At 30.0% G+C, this 15315-nt stretch overlaps 1 protein-coding gene across 2 annotated transcripts in view; it reads right to left on the reverse strand.

Moving 5' to 3' along the window:
- Positions 1-15315, reverse strand: part of LOC129975659 (metabotropic glutamate receptor 3-like) — a 171145-nt gene that overhangs the window by 137054 nt on the left and 18776 nt on the right. The window contains exon 1 of one of the 2 annotated variants that reach the window (XM_056088766.1): positions 11194-11230. The exons of the other annotated variant lie outside the window; for it this stretch is intronic. The gene's annotated coding sequence lies outside the window, so the exon portion shown is untranslated. Of the gene's footprint in view, positions 1-11193; positions 11231-15315 lie in introns of those variants that run through there. 2 annotated transcript variants of the gene reach the window in all.

Raw genomic sequence — 15315 nt, forward strand, 5'->3', positions numbered from 1 at the left:
ATAAACAGAATCGTTTAAAATAATCCGCCGAAAAATGTTAACCCTAGCCTCTTTACTGTTGGGAGAAAAAAAAGCCTTACTCATTTGGCGGTGGGGAAAATGGAAATTTTTTTTGGCGGAAAAGTTGGCGGTGGGGAAAATGGAAGATTTTTTTGGCGGGAAAGTTAGTTTTTAATTAATAATTAAAATTCTAATTAAAATTTAAAAAAAAGGGACCCCAGGTGCACATTCCCGACCTCTAAGGTATACATGTACCAAATTTGATAGCTGTATGTCAAATGACCTGGCCTGTAGAGCGCCAACACACACACACACACACATTGAGCTTTATTATAAGTATATATATATATATATATATATGTGTGTGTGTGTGTGTGAGAGAGAGAGAGAGAGAGAGAGAGAAAGAGAGAGAGACAGAGAGAGTGAGAGTGTAATGTTCCTTTTGAAATAATCAAGAAGAAAATAGTATTCCGTTTCTTTAATACTATATTTCATCATCCGATTGATCTAAATATTCTTTTGGGAAAGTGTTCAGAGTTCGAGGAAGGAATTTAATAGAAATATAACTGAAATAATTTCTTTATGTGGAGTTTACCCTTAATATTGTAGCGTTACTTTGGACAGTTAAATTCGCAAAAATAGACTCTGAGAAGAGTGGGACATTCAGACACCTACGCTGCTCATTAATGCTTTTTAAAGTTTTCACTTAAATGATTACAAATAATTAATTTTAGGAAAATGGTTTAATTGACTTCTTAATATACTAATAATCCTTTATTGGTTTTTTTTTTGTATTTACTTTTAATTAACATGCATAGAAAAATACATCATTATCTGAAAAAATATTTTAACCATCAAATTGTGACAGATATTAAAGCCATGTTATTTTATCAAACTTACACTTCTTCTGTTCACAATGTATATTAACTATCCCAATAGAATCAAGTCTTTTCTTAGTAAATATTTACCAAAAGTGAACAAATTTCTATAGAAAAGTAGTTCAAATATATATTAACAGCTAAAACAATCACTTCTAAATTTTCTCCCACCACTAGTTATTAAAGTAGCAGGATTCGAATTCGATTCATAGTCAATGTGCAATTCTTTCGCAGTATGTTACTTCTCATGAATCCACATAATTACCTGGTTTAGAGATTATACACCGTGTCCATATTATTATGACCACTTGACACTTACGCACAGATCGGCCATAACTTCCTGCTGTTGCCTCTGGAGGGAGAGATAGCTATGAAAATACGAAGAAATGGCCGAAACACGAAATTTGACTAAGCTTCTCAGATCAAGTACATTCTATTATATCAATGATGTGTTACCCTGCCGGGAAGGGACTTCCAGCAAGACAATGCTCCTTGCCACAAAGCTGGCATTGTCGTTAAATTGTTCAAAGAGCATTTACCTTGTTTCTTCGGCCCTTCACAATCACCAGATCACAATCCAATATATATATATATATGTCAGCAGATCTATATATATTGGATTGTAATCACCAGATCACCAGATCTCAATATATAAACCTATTAAACTGTTAAAAATAACCATTCTTAATTCTAATGTCCTAACAGATTTTTAACTAACGAAAAGGATATCTCACTGAATAAATGATCGATACATATCACTTAAAAAGTATTAAAGATAAGTTTTGTTTCGTAATATGATTTTTTTATATGCGAATTGGTGAACACCATATGTTATATATACAGAGTGTAAAAACGTACAATAATAAGTTCGAAGTAAATCCTTCTAAATGAAAAACGAAAAATATTAAATTAGCATCTCGAGCATTTTATCAATAATATCTTTCACCAATTTTTGAATTAATGACCCGATTAAGTTATTCAAGAATATAATTAAACATCACCATTATTTATACGATCAAAACTGTATAAACGGATACATTTATTTTTAAAATTACCAAAATAATAATTTTTAACAAAGACTTTTCCAGCATCCTTTCCCATATTTAACAAAATTCAACTGATTTCAAATAGAAAAGTTTCGAGATAATAATAAGCCTCATGAAAACACAAGAAGCTGTGTTTTGTGAAATTATTACATTATTCATATCAGAAATTTCCCTTTCCGGAAACAAACAATATTTTAAGTGGTGGTGGGCGAAGTATTTTCTTTTTGAGTGACAGAACTTTTTTTAAATGACGCCAAACACATATCCCGCCATTCTTTTACGTGACATGCAACGAACATTCACTTCCGCGACAGAAGCCATTTTGATCGAAGAGAACTCTTTTTCCGCGGAATTCTTGGGGGACATATTGACAAATTCCACAGAGAATTCCGACGAGTTGCCATTTTCGCTATCTAAATTGAAAACTACTGTTTTCTGCTTCTATTTACAGGCGTCTTCCGTATTTGAAGCTTGGCTCTTCGAAATGCGTCAGAGAGAACAACACTATAAGTTATGTTCCGCTCTTTTATGGAATGATCTTAAGGTTATTGCTGGCATCAACGCTGTGTCTCTTAAACTTGATGAAATTCTACATTCCTACATTTGATTTATATGATATCGTATTCAACAAATTTTCACCAAATATCAATGTTTTTTATCCAGATGCCATCTAAGATATTATTGCATTATGATTTCTCTTTTAAAATTAAAACAATATTAGCAAATGAAAATAAAAAGTTGGAAATGATGTAAGTTTAAACAAACTGGAGTTTTCATCATATTCTTAAAAGTCGAGATGAATTTTTTTGAAAACTTATACATTATACATATATATATGAATTCTTGAATGAAATATATGGAAAATAATATGTATGAAACTGAAATACATTAATTAAACTCCAAATATGTTTAGAAAACTGTAAGAGATATATGTTTTAGAGCTGTGAAAAAATACAAAGCAAATATAAATATAAAAAAGATAATTTTATAAAATGATTTCTTCAAAATTACGTTATAAATTCAGCTGATAAACCGTAGATGAAATAGTTTAACGGATATATTGACTAGATTCTCAATTAAGAAATAAGTTGTATTTCAATATTGTTTTTAAATATCAGGAATCGAACGGTAAATAGCATGAAAGAAATACAACGGTCCTTTAAACAACTGTACATTTTTTTAGATGAACAATTTTTTAAATTTCTGCTTCTCAGGAACTGTAGAACATATAGAGAAATCATAAAAAATATTCAAACAATATATATATATATATATATATATATATATATATATAAAGAGAGAGAGAGTAATAAAAACCAAGTTAATAGGAAAAAATCAAAATGAAACCAAATAAAAAAGGAATCCGGCCTGAAGACATTCTCAAGGTCAGATTGTTTTTTTTTATTTGGTTTAATTTTGATTTTTTCCTATTAACTTGGTTTTTATTACTATTGTCTCAATTCATCTGTGTTTTAGAAGAAGGTGCATTTGCGCTCTCTAAATACTATGGTGTTTTTTCTGTTCCTTTTCTGTTTTTATTTTGAATAAGAAATTATTTTTAGTTGCGAGTCCGAAATTATATAGTTTCGTTTCTAAATTATTTTTTTTTAAATTTTAGATATGGTTTATAAAGTTTTCGTAGCAAGATTTTATCAAAACTAAGATTTTAGGATAATAGCATTTAAACAATTAAAATATAGTTTCTGCAAATATAAAAATGAATATAACTTCCCCCCCCCCTAAAATAATTTTAAACAAATTGGTAAAAACTGCTAATATTATTTAGATACTTTTATACAAAATTTGTCTAGATTGGTGAGTTGCATATTAGTTATCCAACTGCAAAACATATTGGATTATACTGATCTGCTGACAAATTCGAAAATAAGAAGAAGGAAAAAAAAAAGAATCCATTCCCAGTAAATCAAATGAAAGCATACAAATAATTCTAATAGTTGCCCTCTAATCTCTAATGTTTCTGATAACCCTTCTCGGACAGCGAGGTTTTGTTAAGTGGTTCAATTCTGCAATCATAAATTCATGCCTTTGGCGATTTTCTTTTTGTAATTAATCACTGCCCTACTCTTGGATATTGACCTGGTACGATTCAGAGTATTCCTGGTAATATATGGGTATATATTAACCTTATAACAAAAAATCGAATATGTGTTTTGGACAACTTTTTCGATCGTTTGAAACCAAAGTTTCACTTAGAATTACAACTGTCGTTACAAGATCACATAACAAATTTCGATCCTTTAAGTCATTGTATTTTACAGTTATTGTGTTTAATGTATGCGAAAATACAGACCGACAGACGGTCTCACCTTTGATATATGTGGTTCAAAATTTGATACGGACCTACACATTGTACGATAAAACCACGAACCAAATTTTATTTGCCTCCATTCTTACGTTTTTGAATGATCCCTTTACTACAGATTAACAAAGGGTCAGTACTATGACACATTTGGCTCCAAATCTGATAGGGTTCCACCTTTTAGATTCTAAAACTGTATATAAAATTTCATTTAATTTTTTTTTTACATTTTGGAGTCATTGCATTCACTTGTACTCGAGTAGATAGACTTCCCGTGAATTCATTTCGTCCAAAATTGGATGGAAATTAACAATATTGGTGTAAAGTTCATATACTACATTTTATGCGCCTACGCCAAAGCATTATTAAGCTTCGATCTGACGATCTGTTGTCTTTAAGAATAGGGTAGCCGACTGACCCATTGTATGACCACTTCCGCCTCTGGACATCGGTTGAGAGCTTCCCGCAAATTGCTAGTAAAATGAACAGGCATTAAAGAACCTCGGAAAACCACAAGAAAGGGGAAAGAGGGGGAAATGTGCCTGTCTCAAGACATGGACGGGCCGTCAGAACACGGCTTTATTGCGTTCCTAGACAGACAGACAACATTCCATGTATTAGTAATAAGTGTATTTTTCGGACTCAGGGAGGTTTGAAACTTGGAAATAGATCAAAATCTCGAGCTCGAATTTTTTGACGATTCCATTACTTCCTCTTCGTATACGAGACCGTAAAAAGTGCATATAATGGAAAAACACTTCTTAACATCGACACACTTAGTTCAAAATGTTTCGTATCCACCATTTTTTCGAAAAGATTTCATGGCGTTTCATCTCTATCGGTCTTCATTGTTTTGAGTTGTCGCATTTACATGACACATTGGAAAATGAATATTTTCCCAGAATGGTAGGTTCAAGCTTCTGAAAGTCTAAAGCATCAGCATTTCTGGAATGATAAAGGTCAACATTTTGAAGATTAGAGTACCAAATCTAAACATCGATTAAAATATCTATGTACAGAAGAAAACGTTTTTTTTTTTTTTTTTTTTTTTTTTAAATATAAAACCAACCGCAGTTTTAAAGCATCTACACATTTCGTTCTTAGGCAGGAATGCAAATTAACTCTTTTTAAATAAAGCAACTATTTCATTGATTTATCGTCAATAGAAATTCTTTGAAAATCGGAAGTCATTGCGAGAAATACGAAATACTTGCAGGCGAATCAGATGTCATTCTCATCTTCTGTTCTACGAATTCCTTTCTTGACTTGGAGGAAAATTTTTACCTCAAATTCAATTAGACTTTGTTTCTTAGATTCTATAGATTTCTTATAACGAATTGGAAGCATAAACAGAAATATTCAGTGTGAAACAGGAAAACAGCGGAAATGAAGATATAGAAAGAGGGATGAAAATGATGATGTAACAAGAAAGTAGAAAATTTCGAACATTTTAGATAGATCTACTCGAATTCCTCTCATTTATTCGTGTATTCCTCTAACGCTTTCAAAAACTTGAAAGCTTAGAGGAAATCAGAAACGATTTCAGTACAGTTTGGCACAAAAATATTGCCAGGATTTTTAAAAATCTTCCTCACATATTTAATTGAAATATTTTATTTCATTTCTATAGAAATAAATTTTATAAGGTCATATTAATATCTTTATTATATCAGAAACCAAAACTTCTGCACCACACCAGCGATAAAATTGTTTCTATATTTTATTTAAAATGCACCAGGCCCAAATGCCATTTAGGGGGCATTTATTAAAAAGAGTTTTGAATTTGGCTCCGAAATGGAGGTTCGAGCAGATATATTAAAAGTTACATTCCGAAAACAATTTTTTTAATTACAATTCTAATTATATTTAAAAGCTAGATTGTACCTGGAATAAAATACAAAATCAATTCAATATTAAGGTTGTGGCTGAGATAATCAAAAGTGCAATGAGTAATGAAGACTTGTTGTGCGTGAAGTTTATTTTATATCAGCAGAAGTGCTTTAGAAAATAAAAGGGACTGGCCTTGTTTAAATTATCGAAATAAAAAAAAAAGCTTTAGGAGTCATGATCACATTTAAAGAAACTCACGAATGATTGAAATTTAGGAAAAAGTGAACAAGCGGGTTAAGAACAATGAAAAAAAAATTAAGAAAATATTTTTGATGTTCATCTTTCAAAATTCGTCCAATTGAAACTTGAGTCATTCATTCCATCATCAACAACAAAAAATCTCATTTGAAACTCTAACTTTAGAAGATGAAACATATTATTATAAGACGAGATTTATTTTAGTTTACATATTTTAAGCGCGTAAGAAAAGTTTATTATTTAGCTTCTAAATAATTCTTCATCTTCAAGGATTGAGCTTTCTCTTTGTACGTAAGAGCAGAGATTTATTTGTGCGCTCTTATTTCTTAAAATAAAAATTCATGAATATTTGCACTATAAATATACTTTGGCCAAGAAAACTAATAAGATAAGAAAACAAAATCGAAGAAAATGTAAGGAGAATCCTCCCCCCCCTTTTGTTCCTAGCAATAAAATCATGCACTACACCTAGCAGTATAATCACAACCATCTCTGAAATGTAAGAGTTATTCAAAAAGATGGAACTTTTTTTTTTTTTTTTGCATTGCAACAATCCCTTTAAAAATAGTAATGTTGTCTATTTACGTGACATTTTAAATGTTTCAGGAAAATGTGGTTTCGTGTGCTGTAGTATGCAAAGAGTGATCAATAAATGCAATGCAGCATGCATTTCGCTTAAGTTCAACTAATATCTGCAGCATCATGAATAGATTTATAAGTGAAAAGAAATTCATAGATGATTACATATGCAAAGTGATAAGCACCGATTAACTTTATACATCAGATGAAAATATTGAGTATATTCGAGATGATTTCGGACATAACCGTAGGAAAACCAAAAACAGAGAGCATGAAACTTCGAGACCAACAGCATAGGGGGATTAAATCTCACGCCGGCTTCTCTTCAATAAGAAATCGTTAGAATAGTGAGTTCAGTAGTTTCAGTTTAGTTATATTAACGTCTCGTTTTTAATGCAACTCTACAGCTATTTCGGGGCGACACCAATTTGAACTATGGTCAGATGAAGAGAATGACACCTGAGCTAGCATACCCTCTCCAAATTTCCACACCACACTAGCGGGAGGACGTTTGACCCCGAGGGATTTAACGTACATCAGACCGCATACACAGGGTTTTTCGGTGGAATCGAGTGTCGAACCTGAAACCTTCCGAAGCCAAGCACTTATTCCGATCCAATGTGTGCAGCATAATAAATGGAATTTATATAGAATGCTGGAATAAAATTTTGAGATTTCATCTATTCAGCGATGCGAGATATATATATGCATCTTATGTCACTTATTAAAAATAATTATTTTAAATCGGTGCCTTTTTAAAAAAAGAAGCCGGTGCGTGAGAAATTCAATAAGGTTAAGATCTTTTTTCTGGATAACCTTAAAAATTTCCTTTTAAACTTTCATGCATTCTAATGAATAGTTGAGAAATCGATAATAAGTGCGTCATTAAAAAAAATTATTAGAAAAAATGTCTCTTTAAATGACATAAACATGATTTCTTTGCCTAAGGCTTTCGGTCATAATCGTTTCCTCTTTCATAAATTAATGTTTTATTCTTGTGCTTTATGATGCTCTATTTGTCAGGTAAGTGTTCTTTTCTTCATACAAACAAGACACCGAGGGCTCACAAAGGCACGGGAAATAAGATCCGCCGATTAAAAAGAAACAAACTGCGAAGAAATTACCGTTGTTTACTGAAGCTTCAGTAAGAATGTTAATATTTGCCAAAACATTCTTTTAAAATTTCTCTTGGCATGGCGCTTAAAATCCAAAGTTCAATTTCAATTTTTGTTTCTGTCAATGGAAAAAATAGGAATAAAATATGCATACATCTTATCAAAGCAAATATATTTCAAGAGATATACTTCATATTTAATTATATTCTACACAGCTTTAGAAAGTCTGTCAAACCTTTTCCATTTCATAATTATGTAGGACAATAATGAAGCGATAGAAATATAAATTAAATATTATGAAGTTTAGTTGCCTATAATTAGAACTGTATGCAGAAAAAATGAATTTTTAATAGAAATTTAAAGAATTTTATTGAAATAATTAGCGTTTATCATTATTTTCAAAAAGCTAAATTTCTTTGTTGTTTGCGTTGAATCATCAAACTGTAAATTATTTTAATGATTTGTTTTGGATTTTTTTTCTTTAGATTAATATGTTAAATCACACTTTCATACTCATTTGCAGCATTTAAAAGAAGCATTGAGTATTTTATTTAGCTTCAATGTCAAAATAAAAGTAAACCAAAGCATTAATAAATGAAGTTGTCCCTTTAGTTATTGAAGCACAAAAGAAGACTTTAACATATTAATAGGAATAAAGTTACGAAAGCAAAGTTTAGAAATTTTAAATAAAAATCATACAGTACAATTAGGACTTATCTCATTTTATCCTTTTAGGCATAACTTGAAAGGGAAAACTGTTGTTTGGCATTCGACCACTGCGTGGTAATATTCCTGATCGGGATTTTATAAGAAAGGAACAAATGAGTCCAGGATACCTTCTCTATTAAAACGTTAGGCATTGTCATCTAAAGATGTGTCCTTAGAGGGTCGTCAATAACCTCATCTTTAATAATCTCTGTAGAAAATGAGTACCCAGTCAGCCAAACGAAAAACACTTCCAATCAATGGTTTGACAGGATCTCTTCAGCCTAGAAATAACTGTATCTGCTGCTGGACTGTAGGAGTTAACGCCACTTCTCAGCAACTAGGGACTTTTGGATGAGGCCTAGCCGATTGGTAAAAAAGAGTATCATGGCCATCACAATAGCGAGAAGACCGCAATTCTGGTTTCTTCAATAAATGATTCTGATCGGTGAAGAAAAGACTCCAGGTTCGTCACTCCAGCAAGTCCGCATCGTCTCCACCACTCAAGCTTCAGATTTTTTTTAGTATCAAAATTTATGCTCCTAAGAGTTAAATAATAATTTTTAAAACTTTTATTACGCCAGCCATGCATAAATCAAGTCGGTTCTCATTGGTTGACCAAAGGTTTTAATAGGGTCAAAAGGTTGCTACAACAAAACTTTTTTTAACTAATTTGTAAAAAAAAAAAAAAAAAAAAAAAAAAAATGTATGAGCAGACTTGAAACATTTGTAGGAACATAAGTGGCATAAAAGTCAGAAAGACAACATTTTAATGAACGGAAAAGATCTAAATTCCCATAAATTAGCGTTCCTAGGATCCTACTAGCAACAATTTTGCATCTAGAGAGTTTAGAGGCCGAACGATTCCGGACTTTTCACATGTGTTTCTGTATTAAGAAAAATGGACAGTCAATTCTTTTTTTTTTATTTATGGATCACATATAACACCGTTTTCTTTCCTTTTAAAAGATTCGAAAACAAAATAGTACATAAACCAAGTACAAAATTTGATAAAAAAACAAACTCATTTAAATTCCATCTTAAAATGAATTTCAGAAAAATGAGAAATAATAAAAATTTTATACAAAAATGATATTTGCAAGTAAAGAATAATTATAATTTTTTATCACTTTAATCTGTCATTTCAGTTTTTTAATGGTTTATAATTTTAACAAAAAAAGTTTAAATAAATGTTGATCTAGTGTATAAGAAATAATAAAAAAATGAATGCAAATTATTTGAAAAAATAATCATAGAAAAGCTAAATAATTTCTTTTAACAAATAAAATAATGTTTAAAATTGGATTATAATCAACGTTTCTAATTATCTAAAAGTCATTTCAGTATCCAAATTTAAAGGTTACGCATATTTAAGATGATTCCAGCGCTGTCATTATTTCTTGTCGAAATGTATAGCTACACAGTATAAATAATAAATAATAATAATAATAAATAAGGATAAAGTATAAATAATTTAACAAAATTATTTAAAAAACACACGCATTTTTAATTAAAAGACAATCACCCAAATGAAAATAAAATTTTTAAATAAATGAATAGATAAAAAGATAACACATTACTACAGGCAGATGCAATTTTGCAACATAGAAGAAGGATTTAATTTTTTTGTTTACCCGCCGAAAACCTATTTGTGAACGATGAGATATAATTATTGTTTAAATTTAAAAACCCCAGTTTTTTTTTTCTTTTTTATCCTTATGATCAGTTCGTTTAATTTCTCGTCAAATATTTGGCTTCTTATAAATATTCCGTTAAATGGAGGGCGAAAAATATTCATAGTCCTATAAAAAACGCAAATTTGAAGTTAACTAAAATAACTAATAAATAAGTTTAAGAAGATAAAATGGAAGAAAAATGTGATTTAAGAATATTTAAAACTAGTCGTCTTTAGCGACCCACTAGTTCACTGGAGATATTAATTTTAATTTCAGTTAAATCGTTTAGATATAACTTCATATCCATGATATCATGAAACTTCCAGACATTGAAGATATGCTATTTTAATTTTCCTACATATGTTCTGTTCAAAATATGTGAATGTTTCTTCCATCTCCATCCTTTTTATAAATCTCGATGATTATAACTTCCATTTTTTTAGATGTTTCGTAAGCTACAGAGATATCAAAGAAAATTCTTCTTCTTTAACTTTTAAAAATGTAAGAAGATCAAGCGATGATGAAACAGTGAAAAACATTTGAACTACGGAGTAACAATACAATTTATTTCAAAAATTAAGCAAAAAAAAAAAAAAAAAAAAGTAAAAAGTAAAAATTTAACAAAAATTTGGTCGACTATTAAATTAATATCATTATGAAGACAATTTTTTAAAATTTTGAAATGTTGTAAAATTTATTTTGATGCTTGAATACTTTCGAAAGTTATTGCCGAAAAGGCGAAAATTCAACTTAATTTCTAATTAATAAAAATTAAAAAATCCTCACTCCTTGTTTCTCGCCCTCCAGTCTATATATGAGCCAAATTGAGTTCCTGTCGGTCAAACAATCTGGCCTATAGAGCTCCAACACAAACACACACACACGCGCATTCATCTTCATTATCAGTATAGATAATTAGTAAAGATAATGAACTGCTACTCATTCCCAACTACTGGACAATTTTACTCATTTTTACTCCATATGAAAACATCTGATCTCGAAATATGTCATCAAAGGTCGTCTGCCATTCCTCCACACTTCAAATTCCAGAGAAATTGAAAGAAAAATACATACTCTCTCTCTCTGTACATTCTCTATCTTACGACAGAGTTCGCCTTTTCAAATCAACGACCGATTTCAAAAATTTTATTTCTTATGAAAAATCATAATCCTTCGGTATATCACCAAGTGTTATTCCCACATCATTCTATATTTCCGTGAGAAATCGAAAAGGCATTACTACTTTTCTGAAATTCTCGACAAAGTTCCCAGCTGCAATCATTCTCGAAAAATCTCGATAAAGTTCTCAGCTGCAACCATTGCATCGATTTTTGAAATTTCGGTTCCATATGAATGCGTTTCACTCTTTCATTCATCATGATTGATGGTCTATTTTCTTCCTTCACATTTCGAAAAATATTGCAACTTAAAACATTTATTTAGACTTCACTCTGAGAAACCGGAAAAATTTCGCCAAATTTTATCAACTTGAGAATTTTTCCATTTTGAAGAATAACTAACTAATCAGATTTCTCTATTACTGTTGTTTAAATGTCCCGAATATAATTGTAACACTTTTTATATTTCTGTCATAAAATGTAGCTTATAAAAACTGAATGATGTGATTCATTTAATCTTATTAGTAAGGCACTATCTCATTAGTATACTTATATAGTCTGTAATATTATTAATGACATTAATATAGATGTTTCGATGCATGTTAATGAAATACTTCTTATCAAAACAAAAAAAGTAATATTTTAAGTTATGACTGCATAATAATAATAGAGCATTATAATTATTTAGCCATGCTTGTAAAATGGCTAAATGAATGAATTAACTGGGCAGAAAATCGTCAAAATCAGTCCATGGACAGTAAGAGGCCATCTAAGCTTTATTTACAATATCTTTTAAAACTTGCGATGGAAAAAATATATAATTTTAATGATTTATCAAGAAATCAGGAACCTTTATATGAAGCAAATCTGTAAATTAAATGGTTTGTTTAGTGTAGTAATGGCTAACTCAGCAAAAGGCTTTCCTCACAAATTTAGCCAAAAATTCGTTTAAAATAGAGAATTTCAGCATTTCACAACCCAATAAGTTTTACTTACAAAATAAAGTTTTTTTTCCTTTTAAAATGTTTTGTGACAATAATTTTGATTAAATGTGATTGATATAGCCGGGAATCAACAGAAAGTTTGAATTCCTAACTTTTTTCCGAAATTTATTCACATTTTAAATATATTTAATGACTTAAACAACATAAAATATATTTTTTCTTCATTTAAAGCATCTTCTGAATTGCAATATTATGTCTATCTTTAATGTTTCAAAAATGAGTGAATAAGTTCATAATAAGAACGAATACACTGCACGTTAATCGGTAATCTCAAAAGAATTTGCATAATCAGAATTTTGATTTTAAAGCTAAACTCGTTTCTCGATATAATTGATTTTAAATATCTTTATTATGGGTCGATGCATTTAATTTTCAATAACTCTTAAGATAATGAAAATATTAGGGACGTTTCTTGGCATATGGATAAGATTAACTCTAATTTTAATATCAAAAATACTAATGCTAAACATTCTTTATGAATTATAAAACTGCTTAAGAAAAGGTGCAGAATTTAAAAAAAAATCCACTTATGGAAAATTACAGATTTATATTTATGAAGAATTTAATCAATTTTTGTACTCTTTATTAGTTGGTTCCACTGTTAATTAAAGGTCAAATTATTTATTTAGTGTTTTTTACTAGCTTTGTAAGCAAATGCTTGATTATTGCTTTTTTCAAAACGGCAAAATTTCCTATATTTTCCCAACATTTTTTCTTTCTACTGAAAATGGCAAAATATACTATATTAGAGGCTTTTTAGGTAAATTCTTTCGAACTTTCTGTTTTCCTGAAAGAGCACAGCACATTCCTTTCCGACATATAAAATGCATTCTCATTCCACCACCCAATTTTTCACGACAGGGGTCTCACATGATTCACAAGAACGAATTTCCTATGTTTTGGCAACATGTGATTTTGAAATGTAGTCAATCAGCAAGAGCTTTTCTTGAATTGGCATTTCACTTCCACAATTGGCACTTCCCACCCCCAGTGAGATCCCATCAAGGAAAGGAATTCTGACAGTACGGATTTATTACTAACGATTTTTACATATTAGAGAACAAGAGGTGGAAACAGAGTCTCGTATATTTGAGCCCCTTAGGCTCAAAGTAGTTGAATATCGACATTTTTTCATTTGAAAAGTGACTCCAATAAACAATAATTATCTGTCTTTTTGTGGACAACTTTCTAATTCTTTTTCTATATAAATAATTTTTTTTTATGTATTGTAACTGACATTTTTATTGGCGCACTCTATATATCCCACGCATCGCATAGGAGTTTTAGAGTAACAATTTGGCATATAATACATTCGTCGGTCAAAACGTTCCCCCTGTTTTTAGCTGAATCAATGTTTGTGTCAAAACAATTCAAAACTGTCTAGGATAAATCGATGAAAAATAGAAAGTTCATTGAAACGCGCTGCGAAAATGGTTTTAAATATTCAGCAGGTTCTTACGGTATCTGAAAGGGAATGATTTCTTAATGAGAAGTTAATGAAAACTAATGCTGTAAATAGGTAATTCACTGAAGACCATTAATTGGTCGAAATGTAATAAGGAAAAATAATATCCCTTTACAAAAAAAAGTCAGAAATATTGGTAAATCTATGATTGGCTATATTCTGCAAAATCAACACAAACGTATTTTCAGAAACATTCGAAAAGATGTGCCGCTGTCAAAACGGTCCCTATTGTCTGTTGTCATTGATTCAGTACTTCATGAAATAGCTCTGATAAACATGAAATGAAATGAAGTGACGAATCGGTGAACGCCCCTTTTGTCAACTTTCTGTGAAGTCATAGCTGACCACTGTCAATTAAGTTATAAAACAACCTGCGAATGTAGAGGAAGAGGTGAAATAAAAAACTCCCATTCCAAATTACTTAAAAGAATCCAAATGGGTGACAGAAGAACATTATCTGGAGAGATCACTCTTATTTTTAACCGAAAAAAATAATTTGATCATGAAAAGCACGAAAAAAAAAATGTCGTGTCAAACAAATTAAAATTTTCCACGAATAGTCGGATGCGTTTACCCATAAGCATTCTCTTACGAGTCCATATAAGAATGAGCTGTTTGGTTAAAAATAGTTTTTCTTAATTGATGAACAAGCAAATAGTACCGACAGAGATCAATAAAAATGTAGGTATCAACAAACATTATTTTTTTCTCCGGATAGATTGGCAATGAAGCTTTATTTATTTTTCAACAAATTGTTGCCGAAAGCAGTTTTCAAAGAAGACGGTTTTCAAAACTAAATTAAAAGTAAAAAAAAGTTAAAATAAAAATGTAGGTATCAACAAAAATTATTTTTTCTCCGGATAGATTGGGGCTGAAGCTTTATTCATTTTCCAACAAATTGTTGCCGAAAGCAGTTTTCATAGGTAAATTAAAAAATATTATAAAGTTGGAAATAAAAATATATAAAAGTATTTTTAAAAACGTATAAATAAAAAATATTAATATATAATAAAATATTAATAAAAATTAAAAAAATATCATATATGTTAATAAATATATATTAAAAATATATAATAAATGTAATATAATATATATTAATATACATTATAAAAAATATTGGAACTAAATAAAAATTATTAATTAAATAAAAAAATGTAGAGATTGCATTTTAGCCGAATTGTTTCTTTTCCAAATTCCATAACAAACGGCACTACAAAACACACGGAAAAAAATGTGGTGAATATTTATCTCGGCGGCATTCCAAAGCTCATTTCGTATGTGAATAAACTCAGTTATAGAAGATAAATAGAACATTTTCCTT

This window comes from Argiope bruennichi, chromosome 7, assembly GCF_947563725.1.
Source record: "Argiope bruennichi chromosome 7, qqArgBrue1.1, whole genome shotgun sequence".
Lineage (NCBI taxonomy): Eukaryota > Metazoa > Arthropoda > Arachnida > Araneae > Araneidae > Argiope > Argiope bruennichi.